The sequence below is a fragment of the Neoarius graeffei genome, chromosome 3, assembly GCF_027579695.1.
Source record: "Neoarius graeffei isolate fNeoGra1 chromosome 3, fNeoGra1.pri, whole genome shotgun sequence".
NCBI lineage: Eukaryota > Metazoa > Chordata > Actinopteri > Siluriformes > Ariidae > Neoarius > Neoarius graeffei.
In genome coordinates, this window is record NC_083571.1 from 81712194 (window position 1) to 81730521 (window position 18328).

The 18328-nt window shown below is 40.2% G+C and overlaps 1 protein-coding gene across 1 annotated transcript in view; it reads left to right on the forward strand.

The window, feature by feature from the left end:
• Positions 1-390: 390 nt before the first annotated feature.
• vsnl1a (visinin-like 1a) overlaps positions 391-18328 on the forward strand; it is a 67911-nt gene continuing 49973 nt past the window's right edge. Inside the window, exon 1 of the mRNA XM_060916063.1 lies at positions 391-418. The gene's annotated coding sequence lies outside the window, so the exon portion shown is untranslated. The remainder of the gene's footprint in view (positions 419-18328) is intronic.

Consider the following 18328-nt stretch of genomic DNA (forward strand, 5'->3'; position numbering starts at 1 on the left):
GGATAAACTGGAACACCGGCTGCGCCCCATTAGTGCCTTGTGATTGAATGGACAAATGGAAAGCCTTCACAGAAGAGTGGAACTCCAAAGGGGGACTAAATCTGGAATAGGATGTTCCATACAGGAGCCATACAGTCTATTTACAGTTAGGTATAATTTGTGTTAATTTGTTACTCTAACAGCGAGGCTTATAGAGCTGTGTGTGTGTGTGTGTGTGTGTGAGAGAGAGAGAGAGAGAGAGAGAGAGATCCTAGCGTCACTTCATTTGCGGCGTCGCGCACTAACGGTTTTCTCCTCCTATCCTGCAGCCGTTTCTGTTGCACGACTTCTCGCCCTGGAAACACACGTCTTCCCTCACCTTGTACTGTCACTCGAAGCGGAAAACAGAGACAGGTTTTTCTGCTACTCCCTGGAAAAGGTAAGTCGGATTTTTTTTTTTTTTTGTAAGATTCGTCCACCTGCAGTGTGTATACCGCCCTGCCCGGAGCGCGGTGCACTTGAAAGTATTTACACGTCGTTATCAACAATCATCCATCTTCATTCCGTTTGAACGCTTTCAGTGAAGACAAAACCCTTTTTACTCCATTTCTCCACAGAGATAAATAAATGTTTCATTTAAAGCCCAGACAAAGCAGGACCTATTTACATGAATAATTGCTTTAATAAATATATACAAACAAGCAACAAAGGACACTTTATTATTATTATTATTATTATTATTATTATTATTATTATTATTATTTGTAAAGAGCCCTTTGGTAACTATTTGTACATAGATGGACTGTATTGCTAATGTTTTTATCCAGTGTTGGTATGGACTCATGAAAGGACTTCCTTTCTCCTGTTTTTTTTTTCTTACCTCCCATATTATCCACTTTATCAGTTTGTTGCGCATGAGATTGGAGTCCAGGGTCCAGCCTAATGGGAGCTAAAGTTCCTCTGCAGTAAGCTCCGACAGCTCGGTGTCGGTGATTTAATCTACATTACAATCTGAAAGTTGGCCACGTTGAAATCATTATCGCCACAGCGAACTTAGAGTCTCAAGGTCATTGCAGAAAGAAGAGAAATAATGGATGCAAATGATGTAGATTCTCTTTCATCTTCTTCGTGTTCTTCTCCCTTGTCCAGCACTGTTGCCAGGTCAGGGTCCATGTGGACCCTGTTGATATTAATCGAAGCATAGTTTTATGCCGGATGCCCTTCCTGACGCAACCCTCCCATTTCTGGGCTTGGGAAACAACCATTCACACCTATGGACAATTTAGAGTAGCCAGTTAACCTGGCCACATGTCTTTGGACTGTAGGGGAAACCCATGCAGACACAGGGAGAACATGCAAACTCTGATGCAGATCCATCCATTCACCCATTCATTATCCGTAACCGCTTATCCTGTGCAGGGTCGCGGGCAAGCTGGAACCTATCTCAGCTGATTGTGGGCGAGAGGCGGGGTACACCCTGGACAAGTCACCAGATCATCGCAGGGCTGACACATAGAGACAAACAACCATTCACACTCACATTCACATCTACGGTCAATTTAGAGCCACCAATTAGCCTAACCTACATGTCTTTGGACTGTTAGAGCACCCAGAGGAAACCCACACAAACACGGGGAGAACATGCAAACTCCACATAGAAAGGCCCCCATCAGTCACTGGACTCAAACCCAGAACCACCTTCCCAGGTAACAATTTTACGTAGTAACTACGTACTTACAACGTAGTGGTTTGGTATGTTACGTAGTGTTTTTACATAGTTACTACGTAAAATTCTGGACTACCAGCAATGTTTTTACTACGTCGTAAAGTTACATAGAGAAATTACGTACCCACCACCTTATGAGGCAACAGTGCTAACCACTACACCACTGTGCCGCCTTCCGATGCAGATCCTCTTTCATTAATATTATATACTCTACCTTATATAGTCTATAGGTTCGTTTGGATCTAGAGTTAAAACTGCAGAATCATGACAACATAGTGTTTTGCAATCATATAGGTACATGTAGAGATTAAGCTGTAATGCTTGTATTAAACACCTTTTTGGATGTCGTATGGGTCTTCATTTTCACCAAATTTGTCACGTTTACATTTTCTGGATCATGCAAAACCATTATTTAAAAAAAAAACTGAGCTGGTATGATGTGCCTTCTTCAATATCAACCAACATCACAATAACTATTAACAAGAATATATTGTGTAGCATGAAGGCTGGGTTCCATGTCACGCCTATAGAAAAGCCCCTGCTGTCTGTGGTGAGAGGTTCACATGGCTTATCATTAGCATTTTAGGACTGGTCAGCATTGTACCATCATATCCAATTAACACCATAAGTGCTGTGTAAATGATAATGATTGTGATCATTGCTTCAGTAGTCATAATAAGATAGTGAATTTTCTGCTAAGTACAATTAAAATATTATTTCTATGGGAAAATGTGGCTTAAAGGTTAGAGACCAAAAGGTTGCTGGTTTGATTCTTTGGACCAGCAGGGAAAATGTGTGGGTAGGGAGAGTAACATTGAATAGCGTTTGAGCAAGGCAACTAACTCCCAACTGCTCTGGGCAGTGTTTTTTTTTTTTAAAGCATGATCTAGTTGTGAATGTTGTCAGGACTGGAGCTGGATGTGTGCTGGATGTGGTCTGCCCTGCCCTCAATAACAGCCTGTTTTTCTCTGTGTGTAATTGAAAAAGATCAATTTAATGTAGCTGGATTAAAGCAGCATTGCCTGAAAAGCCAAAATCATTCATACAGATTGATTCAATCTAGTCTGCTTGTATAGGGAAAAGCTTCTTGCCTGATTTTCTTGTTGTTGTTCTTGTTGAAGCATAAATAACAGTGATATACAACAAGCTTAAATAGAAAATAGATTGAGGGGGTAATAGTTGCTTGTTTGTGACGCTTGTGCTCAATTCTATCACTAAACTGATAATCATTGAAGCTCATACACTACACATCATACTTTTTTCTGTAATAATATCTCATTTCACCTTGAATAAGACATGATATAGTACAAAAAACACATCTTTTTGAATGTAAGGATCATTTTGAATGTACAAGATCAACCATGAGAGGATGGCATGAATGTACATTTTATGCAAATGCTCTGCACTCAAAAGAGAAACCTAATCATCAGAAATTCTTGCTTGTTCTTTAAAACGTGACTGTATGGTGTTTCAACAGAATGGGTGGAGCGGTATGAAAAATGGATGTAACGAAAACCATACACCTCAATATCAATCTATCATGGTATCTGATTAATTCTTAGACCTACCGTATGTATGTTGCATGTTTCAAAAGATATACCACACCTAGTAATGACATTTTTGTGATGTTTTTATAAATAAGTATATATAATGTGACCAATATAACTATTTGAATGTCCCTATCATGCTTTTTTCTGGACTGCAAAACACTGATAAATACTGACTTACCAAGGCTACTAGAGCTATAATCTATAAAATGGGGTGTGTGGGATGCTCATGGTGAGGTAGTACCTCTGGTGTGGGGGGCTTGCCATGTCCTTTTTCAGGACAGCTCATCTATCCTTGGTCCTCACTTGTCACCCAGCTCTCACCTGTGGCTCCAAGTAGCTGTTAGCATGCGACAGTGGCCACACCTCGGGCAACGGCTTTGGCAGGCCGGCTAAACCAGGTGAGGGTAGCTGATGGATCTGAAATCTACGGTGAGCTAGGGCTTGTCTACCTAAGCATGTGAAGACTCGCCAGACTGTGCAGAGGAAACCACACATTTGTTTCAATGGTCAGGAAGGTGTGCCCAGCAGAGCGTTGTGGAATGCCTAGAGCAGGGTGAGACACATTAGAGCACCCTGGTCATCCACTGCATCCAGTTCCTTCTCCAGTCGTCTTGACTTTGTCATGCCGCTGGAACACAGAGGTCCTGGACAAGGGAGTGAGGCTGATGGTGTGCAATTCTCCCTCAATGAAATCCAATTTCATGTGCAAGTCATGCTGTCATCCCCCCATCCCCACCCCCAGGCCCGATTTGGTCTCACCAGCCACCTTTGGACCCATAGATGAGAACATGGTCCTCTTCAAGCATGAAGGACGAACATCATCAATCTATAAAATAGTTCAGTAAGTTGGGATGTGGGCGGCACGGTGGTGTAGTGGTTAGCGCTGTCGCCTCACAGCAAGAAGGTCCGGGTTCGAGCCCCGTGGCCGGCGAGGGCCTTTCTGTACGGAGTTTGCATGTTCTCCCCGTGTCCATGTGGGTTTCCTCCGGGTGCTCCGGTTTCCCCCACAGTCCAAAGACATGCAGGTTAGGTTAACTGGTGACTCTAAATTGACCGTAGGTGTGAATGTGAGTGTGAATGGTTGTCTGTGTCTATGTGTCAGCCCTGTGATGACCTGGCGACTTGTCCAGGGTGTACCCCGCCTCTCGCCCGTAGTCAGCTGGGATAGGCTCCAGCTTGCCTGCGACCCTGTAGGACAGGATAAAGCGGCTAGAGATAATGAGATGAGATGAGAAGTTGGGATGTTGGTCTATTTAAAGAAACAACCCAAGTCTGGAATCTGTTTATAATTACATTTATTACATTTCATAGAGGATCAATCTGTAGTACTTTTTCCTGATTCAGAGCCCATGAGAGTACTGTAAATACCCTACAGTGACATCTGCTGTGTCGCATAAAAATGCTTTGGGCAAGCTTGTGGATGTGAGGAGAAATAATCTCAAAAGATCTTGTTTCCTACATTACCACCTTTTTTGATGTGAAGCCATTATGTCGTCATGATACAGCATTGACTTTTTTCTTTTCTTTTGTTTTTTTGTGATGTGATGTGTTCTTCAGCCATGATCTCTGACCATGGCTTGCTTGAAACGTTAACAATTCCAAGAACAGTGCAGTGTGGGTGGCGAGGTGAGATCTGGAGTTTAACGCAAATGGTATTCTTAATCCACCCCCACACAAGGAAAACACATGAACAAAAAATGTTGTTCAGTCCTTAATTTCTTTGGAAATTAAATACCAATCGTGAGAAATTTAATTGCGGTTTGTGTTTATTGCCCAGTTTCAAAGTTAACAATTATCTCTGTCTCTGTTTGTCTATTTGTTATTAATTGTTTGTCTACGAGTGTAACAATGCCTCTTTATACTTTTGCAAGTGACATCAGACAGTTTAATGAACCCATCCACCAGGTAACTCTGTAATAAATGTATGTGTGCATTCACATGTTGGAGGCTCTGAAGCAGGTTCAAAACAGATGCATGTCATACAGTAAAGCAGTGGCAAGTTGATCGAAATAACATCACCCCTCTAAAATGCACTGGCACAGTGGGATAAATGGCAGCAAATTTGGGGATTTTAATGGATTTTATTTCAATTCTAAGAAGCCATCTGCCCTGTTATTCCATCAAACCTCCACAGAGTTTTCTGGACGGCTCTAAACTGTTATGCAAGCTATGCAAGTACAATTTTCTCAGCTCATGTGCCTGCCTGTGTATTAACCAGACTACACTGTATGCAATATTGTTCCCTGTGGTCGCATTCGCTATTATAATTTGCCCGTCACGTTTGATTGCTCATTCTGTTTTTTTGTTAAGGCTCTTTTGTCTGGTAAATTACACCAAATATACATTTGATACATCCTCAATGATGTTTCTGATGATGTCATCCCTACTGATTGGGTCTATTTATGATTTGAGCGATAATAATCACCAAATATCATGATAGAGCCTTAGGGCCCATTTACACGAGGACGCTGTCGGGTAAAAACGACTAAATATTTTATCAGAAGTGCCTTTCGTTTACACGAGGATGGCGTTTCCGAGGCTGAAAAACGGATAAAATCAGTATCTAGATATGGTGCCTTCCATATTTAAAACACTCACAGTTGATAGTGTTGTTCACATAGCGATGTACAAGATCACAATATATTGTAGAACTGATGATCAGAACATCTGTGCTTGTTTGAGATAGTCCTGTCTCCACTGGTGCATAATCTCCTAACTGCAGTTATTCAAGGTGATTGTGTAATAAAATCATTGCACTATCATATTTTAATGAATGTTTCTTTCTCAAGGGCTTTTAACGATGAACTATTTGCAACTATGTATTGTGGTGTAACAGTAATATTTGTAGATGACAAATATGACAAGCCTATTTTTGACACAATACATTATGTAGTGTATATACACTCATTGGCCACTTTAATAGGAACACCTGTACCCCATCCATTCATACAATTATCCAATCATGTAGCCACAATGCAATGTACAGAACCAAGCAGAAACAGGTCAAGAGCTTCAGTTAATGTTCATACTGAACATCAGAATGAAGAAAAATGTGATCTCAGTGACTCTGATCATGGCATGGTTGTTGGTGCCAGATGGGCTGGTTTGAGTATTTCAGAAACTAGTGATTTGTTAGATTTTGATGCACAACAGTCTCTAGAGTTTACACAGAAAGTGTACAAAATAAAAACAAAAACAAAAAACAAAATCTAGTGAGCAACAGTCTTGTCATTCTGTGTTGAGAAAGGTAAAAGGAGAATGACTATTATGCTTCAATCTACGGTAATTCAAATAACTTTTTACAACTGTGGTGAGGAAAAAAGAATCTCAGAACATACAACTTCTTGCAACTCAAGGTACCTGGGCTACAGTATCAGAAAAATCACATTGGGTTCCACTCCCGTTAGCCAAGAACAGTGGGCACAGATTCACTAGACTGGATTTGGATTGTCAGGACTGCCACACACTGGATTTCTGTTTTTCCACACCTTTCTGCATAAACTCTAGAGACTGTTGTGTGTGAAAATCCCAGGAGATCAACAGTTTCTAAAATTTTCGAACCAGCCCATCTGGTACCAACAACATATTCCTCCCCCCAGTCTGATGTTTGATGTGAACATTCACTGAAGCTCCAGACATTTATCTGCAGTATATCATTCACTGTAGAACATAGGAACAAAAAGGCACACACACACACACACACACACACACACACACACACACACACACACACACACACACACACACACACACACACACACACAAGTCAAAAAGGATGTGTGTGTGTGTGTGTGTGTGTGTGTGTGTGTGTGTGTGTGTGTGTGTGTGTGTGTGTGTGAATAAGGTGCCATGACCAAACGCACCTAGGAGAGGGAAAACTCTTATTTCAAACCAGGTTAGATAGAACTCGCTAAGCCTTTTCAGGCAGATCTGTCTAGGAGAAGGAAAACTCTGATTTCAAACCGGGGTAGATAGAACTTGCTAAGCCTTTTCAGGCAAATCTGTCTGGAAGAAGGAAAACTTCGAAATTAAACCACAATAGTAGAAGGGCTTGGGATCCCACTACCACTTTGGATCCTGAAGAGTAGTGGAAATGACAAATGACAAGCAAAGTTCATACCGGCTTGGATGACACCCGGGTGACCAAGGTCCGCGTCCCCTGTTGGGCAATCAGGACAGGGTCGCAAAATTGGCTACTGGAAGGCATGACATGCGCCGTGGACAAGAAAATGGAGGAGGTAACGGTGATACAACCACAAGAAGAATTGACAAGGCAATAAGATTGCAAAAAAGATTTAAAATTGGTACATGGAATATAAGAGGACTAAAGAAAGTTGGCAAAGTTAAACTTCTGGGGGAAAAACTTGTATGGGTAAAAATCAGCATATGTGGTTTAACAGAAACTAAGAGTACACAAAGTAGAGATTTTAAGACTGAAGACAGCCACATAATTATAACATCCGGAAAAGAAGGCAAACAACATCACAGAGTTGGCATGTGGATACATCAAGAATATATGAAAACATTAGCTGAATATGAACCAGTCTATGAAAGAATATTGGTAGTGCGACTCAAAGCGACACCTGTAGATTTAATAATTATTGTGAATTGTTATGCACCTACAGCAGCAGCAGACGAAGAAGAACTGCAGGAGTTCTACGAGAAACTGCAAACTGTACATGATAAATGGAAAAACAAAGGAATATTGATCCTATTAGGAGATTTTAATGCGAAGGTAGGAGAAGAAGCAGAAGGAGGTGTAACAGGCAAATTTGGACTTGGTGAACGCAATGAAGCGGGACAAAATCTAGTTGACTTTTGCAATGCTAATGATCTGAGCATTGCAAATACACAATTTCCACAACACAAGAGAAGAAGGTACACATGGATATCACCAAACGGAACAGTAAGAAATCAGATTGATTACATCATAATGGCCAAGAAGTGGGAGAAAAGTATTACGAAATGCAAAGCATACCCTGGAGTGGACATAGAATCCGATCATCAATTCTTAACAGCAAACATAAAAATAAAATTGACTATTGTTAAATGACCAAAGCAGCGAAGGTTAAACATAAGCAGCCTTTTGAATGAAAAAACAGTTGAATACATGTGCAAGATATCAAACAGGTTTGAGTGTCTAGCTGAATGCGATGGAATTGAGGAGCAATGGCTACAACTGAAAACTAACATGCTAGAGGTAGCCAATGAAGTTGTTGGTAATGAGAAACAAGCAAGGCAGAAAGAGTGGATGACTATTGAAACAATGAAATTAGTAAATGAAAAACAGAAAGCTAGGAAGGAAAATCCAGAAAATACAAAGAATTAAAGCGTGAAGTTCAAAGAAGAATATGAAAGGAAAAACAACATCATATTGACACAATGTGCGAGGAACTTGAGAAAGAAAGCAAAAGTGGTAATACCAGGAAAATGTTCCAAAGTGTTAAGCGATTGACAAAGAAATTTTCACCAATACTCAATGTGAAGAAGCAAATATGGCGTGATTCTTACAAATCCTGAAGATATTGCAAATAGATGGAAAGAATACTGTGAAGACCTTTATAAAGACAAAGAAATCAGCCGAACAATACCAGCCGAGGAACATGAACCGCCACCATTAAAAAGTGAAGTTGCTAGAGCTATATCTCAATTGACTAGTAGAAAGGCACCAGGATCAGATGAAGTGCCAGCAGATTTATTTCAAAAAGGAGGCGAACCTGTGCTTAACAGGATGCATAGACTGATAACATCAATATGGGAGACAGGTAAATGGCCAGAAGAATGGACTGAAACAACATTTGTGACTATTCCAAAAAAAGGAGATCTTGCTGAATGCACAAACTATAGGACAATAGCTTTAGTTTCGCATGGCAGTAAAATTATATTGAAGATAGTGTTGGATCACATCCAGGCAAAGACAGAAACAGAACTCGCACAGGAACAAGCCAGTTTTAGGCCAGGAAGAAGAACGAGAGACCAAATTACAACTCTAAATCTCATTATGAATACGGCAAGAGAGTTCCAGCAACCGTTGTACTTGTGCTTTGTAGATTTTCAAAAAGTGTTTGATTCTATACATCATGACAAACTTTGGTTTACCATGCTAAATATGGGGTACTCAGCACAACTAGTTCAACTACTTTCAAATTTATACAAGAATCAGAGGGCGAGGGTACGAATAGCAGGGACAGTATCGAAATGGTTTTGAATACTTAAAGGAGTGAGGTGAGGATGTGTGCTTTCGCCATACCTGTTCAACATAGTGGCAGAAATGGTAATGAGGGATGCGTTAGATGGATTTGAAGGTGGATTCCAAATAGGGGGAAGATGAATATGTAACTTAAGATACGCAGATGATATCGTATTAATAGCAACATCAGAAAAATAACTACAAGAATTGTTGGACAGATTAATTAATGCAGGAAAGGAGTATGGTTTACAAATTAATACCAGCAAAACCAAGGTTATGAGACTTAATGGTAAAAATATTGATGTGGTAACTGAGGGGTCAAAATTGGAACAGGTGTCTGAATTTGCATACCTTGGCTTCAGAATTAAAGAAGATGGAGACTGTTACAAAGAAGTAACGGCACATTTGGGACTTGGAGCAGCAGTAATGTCAAAGTTAAATACTATATGGAAGAATAGAGGGATTAGCATAGCAACAAAATACAGATTGGTAAAGGCACTTGTCTGGCCAGTGGCATCATATGGTTATGAAGCTTGGGCAATCAGGAGGAATGAAGAGAAGAGAATTGATGCGTTCGAAATGAGGTGCCTGAGAAGAATGATGAAAATACCACGGACAGTAAAGAAAACAAATGAAAATGTTTTACAAGCGGCTAAAGTCGATCGTCAACTGCTGGAAATGGTTAAAAGAAGAAAACTAAGTTACTATGGTCATGCCTCGAGACAGTCGGAGTCATTAGAGAAGGACATTCCATTCGGCCTTCTAAATGGAAAAAGAAAAAGAGGAAGACCAAGAAGAAGATGGATGGGTGACATCGTCACATGGACAGTGCTGTCGGCGCCAGATGCATTTAGATTGACGAAAAATAGAACAGCTTGGAGGCAAATCATGGACACTGCAGCCCACCATCGGAACGATGATATGGGCGAATGATGATGATGATGAGATATCTCATCTCATCTCATCTCATTATCTCTAGCCACTTTATCCTGTTCTACAGGGTCGCAGGCAAGCTGGAGCCTATCCCAGCTGACTACGGGCGAAAGGCGGGGTACACCCTGGACAAGTCGCCAGGTCATCACAGGGCTGACACATAGACACAGGCAACGTTTGGAACTCTAAAATGTTTTTGTACTGACTCGATAATGTATGTCATAAAATAGAAATCTATAACAAAGTTTGTATGAAAAAATAGGGTGCCTAAAACTTTTGCATAGTACTGTGTATACACACACACACACACATATATACTAGTGCATCTCAGAAAATTAGATTATTGTGAAAAAGTTCAATATTTTCCATCAGTTATTTAAGAAAGTGAAAATGTTATATATTATAGACTCATTACACATAAACTAAAATGTTTCAAGCATTTTTCTATTTTAATTTTAATCAGTATGGCATACAGTACAAAAACATAAAAAAAACCCATCTCAATATATTAGAATATTTCATTTTGAGTTTGAGTAAAACAGTATGAACACAGTGTATCTCTCGGTCTAGTTCAGTACACACAACCACAATCATGGGGAAGACTGCTGACTTGACTGTTGTCCAGAAGATGATCACTGATGGCCTCCACAAGGAGGGTAAGCCACAAAAGGTCATTGCTGAAAAGGGTGGCTGGAAAAGGTGCACAAGCAACAGGGATGGCTGCAGTCTTGAGAGGATTGTCAAGAAAAGTTGATTCAAGAACTTGGGAGAGCTTCACAAGGAGTGGACTGAGGCTGGTGTCAGTGTATCAAGACCCATCACGAACAGACGTCTTCAAGAAAGGGGATACAACTTTCGCATTCCTAATAGCAAGCTACTCCTGAGCCAGAGACAATGTCAGAAGTGTCTTATCTGGGCTAAGGAGAGAAAGAAATGGACTGTTGCTCAGTGGTCCAAAGTCCTCTTTTCAGATGAAAGTACATTTTGCATTTAATTTGGAAATCACGGTTCTAGAGTCTGGAGGAAGAGTGGAGAGGCAGAGAATCCAAGGTGTTTGAAGCCCAGTGTGAAGTTTCCACAGTCTGTGATGATTTGGGGTGCCATGTCATCTGCTGGTGTCGGTCCACTGTATTTTATCAAGTCCAAAGTCAACACAGCCATCTACCAGGAGATTTTAGAGCACTTCATGCTTCCATCTGCTGACAAGCTTTTTGGAGATGCTGATTTCCTTTTCCAGCAGGACTTAGCACCTACCCACAGTGCCAAAACTACTACCAAATGGTTTGCTGACCATGATATTACTGTGTTTGATTGGCCAGCCAACTTGCCTGACCTGAACCCCATAGAGAATCTATGGGGTATTGTCAAGAGGAAGATGAGAAACACCCGACCCAAAAATACAGATACGCTGAAGGCCACTATCAAAGCAACCTGGGCTTCAATAACACCTCAGCAGTGCCACAGACTGATCACCTCCATGCCACACTGCATTGATACAGTAATTCATGGTAAAGGAGCCCCAACCAAGTATTGAGTGTATAAATGAATATACTTTTCAGAAGTTGGACATTTCTGTATTGTAAATCCTTTTTTGATTGATCTTAGGGAATATTCTAATAATTTGAGATACTGGATTTCTGATTTTCATGAGCTATAAGCCATAATCATCAAAATTAAAACAAAAAAGGCTTTAAATATTTCACTTTACATGTAATGAATATAGAATATATGAAAGTTTACCTTTTTGAATTAAATTATGAAAAAAAGGAACTTTTTCATGGTATTCTAATTTTCTGAGGTGCACTAGTATATCCATCCATCTTCTACTGCTTATCCAGATCCGGGTTGCGTGGGTAGCAGCCGAAGCAGAGCAGCCCAGACTTCCCTCTTCCCGGCTACCTCCACCAGCTCCTCTGGGGGAAAATAAATTTTCTAATTTTACTATTTTTTTTTGCATTTACCTAACATTCAATGTTTCAGTCCCCCCAGGATTTCGCGGGCCTTTTTTTGTGATTGTTGCAGGCTAAAATGTCTGATGTTGCGGGGGGGGTTTCCAAAAAATTGCGATGAAAGTTGCGGTGTTTTTTAGGTTTTTGTTGTGATTACATTGCGGGAGGAAGTGAAAGTTGTGAGAAATTGTTGCGATTTTCTCTTTTTGTGATTAAAATTGAGTGATATGTTAAATATTAAGTTATTTCTATTATTATTATTTACCTTTGTTTAACCAGGGAAACAAAATCACATTGAGATAAATATCTCTTTTACAAGTGAGACCTGGCCAAGGCAGCAGCACACATTACAATACAACACACAGGATGCAGGAAAAACAAAAATAATTAAAATAAGTATAAAATATAGAATACAATACAAAAGAAAAATACATTAAAAAAAGTGCAAACAGTTTTGCATGTGTGGTATAGTAAATACATAGAATACAATGTATGGTTAAGTAAATACATAAAACAAGATTTATTACTGAAAAACTATTGATTAAAAAACAAAGACACTGAGAAATGTTCCTATAAACAACTTTACCAATATAAAAGATTACCAGGACTACAAAAATGCAGAAAAATAGGCTTTACTTATCCAAATGCACCTGTTGGTTCAAAAGTTAAAGTGCATAGAACCTCACAGCACAACATGAAGTTACCTTAAAATATAAGAATCAGAAACACTTTTATTGCCAGGTATGCGAACACACACGAGGAATTTGACTCCAGTACCACTTAGCTTTCATAGTACAACACAGATAAAAAGCGTACACACAAAACAAAACAAAACAAACAAACAAACAAAACAAAGGAATGGTGCAATAGTAGGGAATAATAGGGAATACAGAGAGAGAGTCTAACTGCAGTGATCTTCAGGGGAAGATCGTTGCTCCAGCAACGACCTTGACCAGGCAGTGCTGGCTGAGAGAGCCAAAGATAAGATTGGAATTTGTTTAGGCTTAAAACAGGTAGATGTGGCAGACTACCCCGCTCGTCCATTCTGGTCACTAAAATGATCCATATCTCTCTGCAAAGCCATCAACTTCTCCAAGATGGAATCCACAGAGTGGCTCAAGTTCTGAATAACCACAGTCTGAGTGCTGACAGCTCTGCCCACCACTTCAATCATGTCGGGCAGCTTTATGGGGCTTTGAACAGCTGTCACCGTTTTCTGATTTCCTCGATACACCAGGGCAATGCCTAGTTCAATCAGCAAAAGTCCTGTGATCATGGTTCCGAATAGGTAAATATCCTCAATGTCCTCCACAGAAAGAACCGCCAGGCACACGACACGACACTTCTCCCAAGCGTCCCTCGTGTATCCAGCTGCGAACGTTCCGGCAGGACAGGCTGGTTCCCCCGAACCCAGGCTTCTCGTCGAGAAGATAATATAAATGCCTCAGCTTTCATGTAAGAAAAAAACACTATTAATACTAGTACTGTGTGCAGGCAGTCTCTCCTGAAGACTAAATTAAACAATAATTATAACCTAATAAAATAAATGGCTCAGGCTTCATAGAAGAAAAAAAAAATTGAACAGAATCTCACAGCATGATGCTGAAGCTGCCTAAACAATGGAAAATAAAATACCATTTTGGCAAAAATCTTGGCATCCATTAATTTCTTGTATTAAGTAAAAAAATAATGTAAAGTGCACACAGTCCTTCACTGTAAACATAACATACTTTCAGTCACAGAATTTAAGCCTATATAAACACTGACTCACACATGCTGCTTCTCTTGAACGTATACACGGAAGTAAGGCGGAAGGTAGTTTATTGACGTCACCTCAAGACCAGGGCTTTGAACCGGTTCAAGGAACGAAAACGAAAACCGGGAACTTTTTCTATTTCACATGGAACAGAAACGAAACCAGAAACTTTATTATTTTTTATGTTCCGGAACAGAAACGCTTATTAAAAATAATGGTAACCGGTTAATACCGGTTTTTATTTCGTTCCTCAAAGTTTCTGTAGCCTACAAATAAAAGCCATTCTTCTCCTGCGCAAGTTTCTATGACCCGCTGGGGTTCACTTCCTGTGTGACGTTCGCTGACTGAATGGAGAGAGCGGGAAGGTGGACTACTGTCACATCTCCATTACTCAGTGTCTGAGCAAAGAAGAGCCTGAACAATGCAACCTCCCTATTGACTGTTTGTAAAAATGTATCAATTGTTGCCCTTCCCACGGGAATCATCGCGGGCTCGAGAGACGAGACCTGACGAGTTAGTTCGTTGGTAGCAGAACAAAGTGTCTGGACACAAATCGGGTTTTCAGAAAAGGAAAGAAAATAAACGGAGGGTCGAAAATACAAAAAAGGAGGCAGAAAATGCAAAACGAGTTTTAAGGTAGGACAAATGGTTACTAACTTTTTAAGGCAGCCCGCCGTGGCTGCAGGCTTTCAGTTGGGTCATTGAATGGTTACTTTTCTGAGGCAGCCCGCCGTGGCTGCCTGCAGGCTTATTTATTATAGCCCATTTAGTTAAAATAGTTGATATAAAATGTTTATAGTTATAGTTATGTGATGGTTGTCCTGATTTAGACTGGTGTTTTTTTTTTTTTGGGGGGGGGGGGGGGGGGGGGGGGTTGTGCGATGTTGCACCCGGGTCCAGATTAGGGCAGAACCGGCCCTGGCTACATTTCAGGTGTAGTTTGTTTTATGTATGTATGTACTTGCATAGATGTGTACTTGGTCTTCCAATATGGCGCCTAACAAAATCTCGCGGCGCGGTGACGTCATGCGGTAGCCCTCTATAGGGCCTGACTAGCCTTTGGTAACACACTAAACGAATTCTCTTTCATTTTTGGCACTTTTTCTGTATGTGTAGATGGGAAGACATACTGAGAATCCAAATCGCCAACATTTGAAATAATAATTGTTTTGAATTATTTCTTGTCTTATTTAATGAAGGTTGTAATAGAATTAACCTACATTTGGCTTAACCTGGATGAGACAGAGACATAACTTTATAGCCATTTGTTAAACAGCTGACAGGGAACGTAATTAACCGTTCCGGGAACTAAATTTTTTTGTTCTAACCGGTTCGGGAACGTCTATTTAATGGTGGAACCCAAAACCGGAAACGTTAAAATTCCGTTTCTGTTCGGAACGAACCAATAGGAAAAAAATTCTGGTTCAAAGCCCTGCTCAAGACGACACCAACGATTGGTCAAATTTATGGGAAAGTTGTGGTGATTGGTGTAAAGGTTCCCCCAGCTGGAACGGCTTCTTCTCGAGACCAACGCCTTCGTGCCACCTGCAGAATTCTGGGGCGAAAAAAAAACGCGAAAACAGACCAGGAAACCAGGGATTGGCCGTTTATTCACAGCTTTTTTCCACCAAAGTTAAAATATTCCAAACATCCTTTTATAACATCCCAAAAAGCTGTTTTTGTGTGTTGTGTCTGTCGAATATGTGTGTGTGCACAGATGTGTGTGTGATGTGTAAGTGTGTGTGTGTGTGTGTGTGTGACCTTGGCTATGTACGTGCGTGTAGAGGGGTGGGTGTAGGATGTGTGTGCATTATGTGTGTGCGTATGTGAATGTGTGGATATCTTATGCTAAGTCAGTAAATCACATCTTAATTCCAATGGAATTCCTTAATTCCATTAATGTGTGTGTGTGTGTGTGTGTGTGTGTGTGTGTGTGTGTGTGTGTGTGTGTGTGTGTGTGTGTGTGTGTGAGTGAAACCTTCAATCATAAGCAAAATAATATTTAATATCAACGGATGTTTCAGCAATTCAGCAATTTTAGCATTTACGCAAAGAAAAGTGCGCGAGATGTCTTTACGACAGTTTTAAACAAAGACATGTTTATGTCTAGTCTAGCAAAGAAGTGTATGTCTTCTCCACTGGAGGAAGGTCAGGTTACACAGGAATAGTTTAAAATCACTGTTATAGTATATGTAATAGTCTAAAATAATAAAGGATCTTAAAAAGCTCTAAAATATTAAAATCATAAAGTCTTAACACTTTGTGCAGCAATAAGGCTAATATAAATCTATAAAACTTGGCGCTGTTCAGACACATTTCTGATCAATAATACACATTTCATATCAAAATAAGCAGAATGTTCTGATGATATGACAGCAATGTTCAGACAGAATGGAATTTTTAAACAATGTCTAGCTGAGACAGAAGGTCATTTTAACTGAACAGAATAAATCCTTACAATTTTGTCACAAAATAAATTACTGCCTTCTTGGTCAAGAATAAATACAATTATTTATCCTTACAAAGGAATAAAACCTTACAATCCCCTCTTTGATACTAGATTGTAATCTAGTATCAAAGAGGGGATTGTAAGGTTTTATTCCTTTGTAAGGATAAATAATTGTAAGTATTTATTCTTGACCAAGAAGGCAGTAATTTATTTTGTGACAAAATAAATTACTGCCTTCTTGGTCAAGAATAAAGACTTACAATTATTTATCTTTACAAAGGAATAAAACTTTACAATTGGATATAATTGCAACACCGCCCTGAATTCGCGGGGACTGGTTGAATTTGCGTTGAAGTTGCAAATCGCAACATTGCGAAATCCTGGAGGGTCTGATGTTTCTTTTGTCATGTTTAATAAGAATAAAGATAGTATCTTGCTTTATCTGGCCTCCACTGGGGAATTTTTTTTTATTACAATTCAAATGCTTTTGTAAAATTGATTTACTATAAAATAACTACATCATGAAGAATTAAAGCCCCTCCTTCACAGATGAGTGAAAATATTGAATAAATTTCCTCTTTTTGATTGCTTGGGTTAAAAATGCCAAATTATGATGACTGGATTGATTATTCACTTAAATATTAATAATATGATACATTTTGGGTATTTGATATGGCCAAATAGGACAATAGGACACAATGGAAAAATCAAGAACACACCGGGAAGATGAGAATAACGGTGGTGGTAAAAGAACAGCGACTGTACCGGCTGAAGGTCGCGCAGGTCTCTGCTGCGGCACGCGAGCAACAGAACATCACTACCGCACCGGACGGAGCGTTAGGCAGGGGCGGGGCAAAATGACTGGCCGTAGATTCTATCAAAAGTTCGATCTAAATTGACCGTGGTTGCAAAATATTGGCCAAAAATACGCAAACACTATGAAATATGAAAGTAAGATGAAAAAGAAACATTCTATTGCCTTATACTGCAAGACTAAAACAAAATAAAACTGTCAAAACTCGCCTTTTCAGTGATAACGTCCGAACAGATCACCCGCGTAACAGAAAGACCGCAAATGGAAGCACGATCAACTTCTAACTGTTGGAGTGGAAAATTCCATTCTACATATGCAAATTGTTAATGTGTGTCCTTCCCCGCACACAAATAACACGCTATGGTAAAAAATAGACCACAACTCATTTTATAGCTCAGAAATTCATACAAGACCAGCTACCATCGTAACATATTCTGTAAGAAACATATTCTCTACCTCACTTTCAGCTTTCATTTAAAAAAAAAAAATCGCAGATTTATAGCTACATTTTTTATATGGCGTAGTGATTTTAAGTTAGGCGGCACGGTGGTGTAGTGGTTAGCGCTGTCGCCTCACAGCAAGAAGGTCCTGGGTTCGAGCCCCGGGGCCGGCGAGGGCCTTTCTGTGCGGAGTTTGCATGTTCTCCCCGTGTCCGCGTGGGTTTCCTCCGGGTGCTCCGGTTTCCCCCACAGTCCAAAGACATGCAGGTTAGGTTAACTGGTGACTCTAAATTGACCGTAGGTGTGAATGTGAGTGTGAATGGTTGTCTGTGTCTATGTGTCAGCCCTGTGATGACCTGGCGATTTGTCCAGGGTGTACCCCGCCTTTCGCCCGTAGTCAGCTGGGATAGGCTCCAGCTTGCCTGCGACCCTGTAGAAGGATAAAGCGGCTAGAGATAATGAGATGAGATGAGATTTTAAGTTACTACTTTTGGTGAGGTAGTGACCTTGACCCTGAGGCTTCCCGTTTAGATCAAAACACA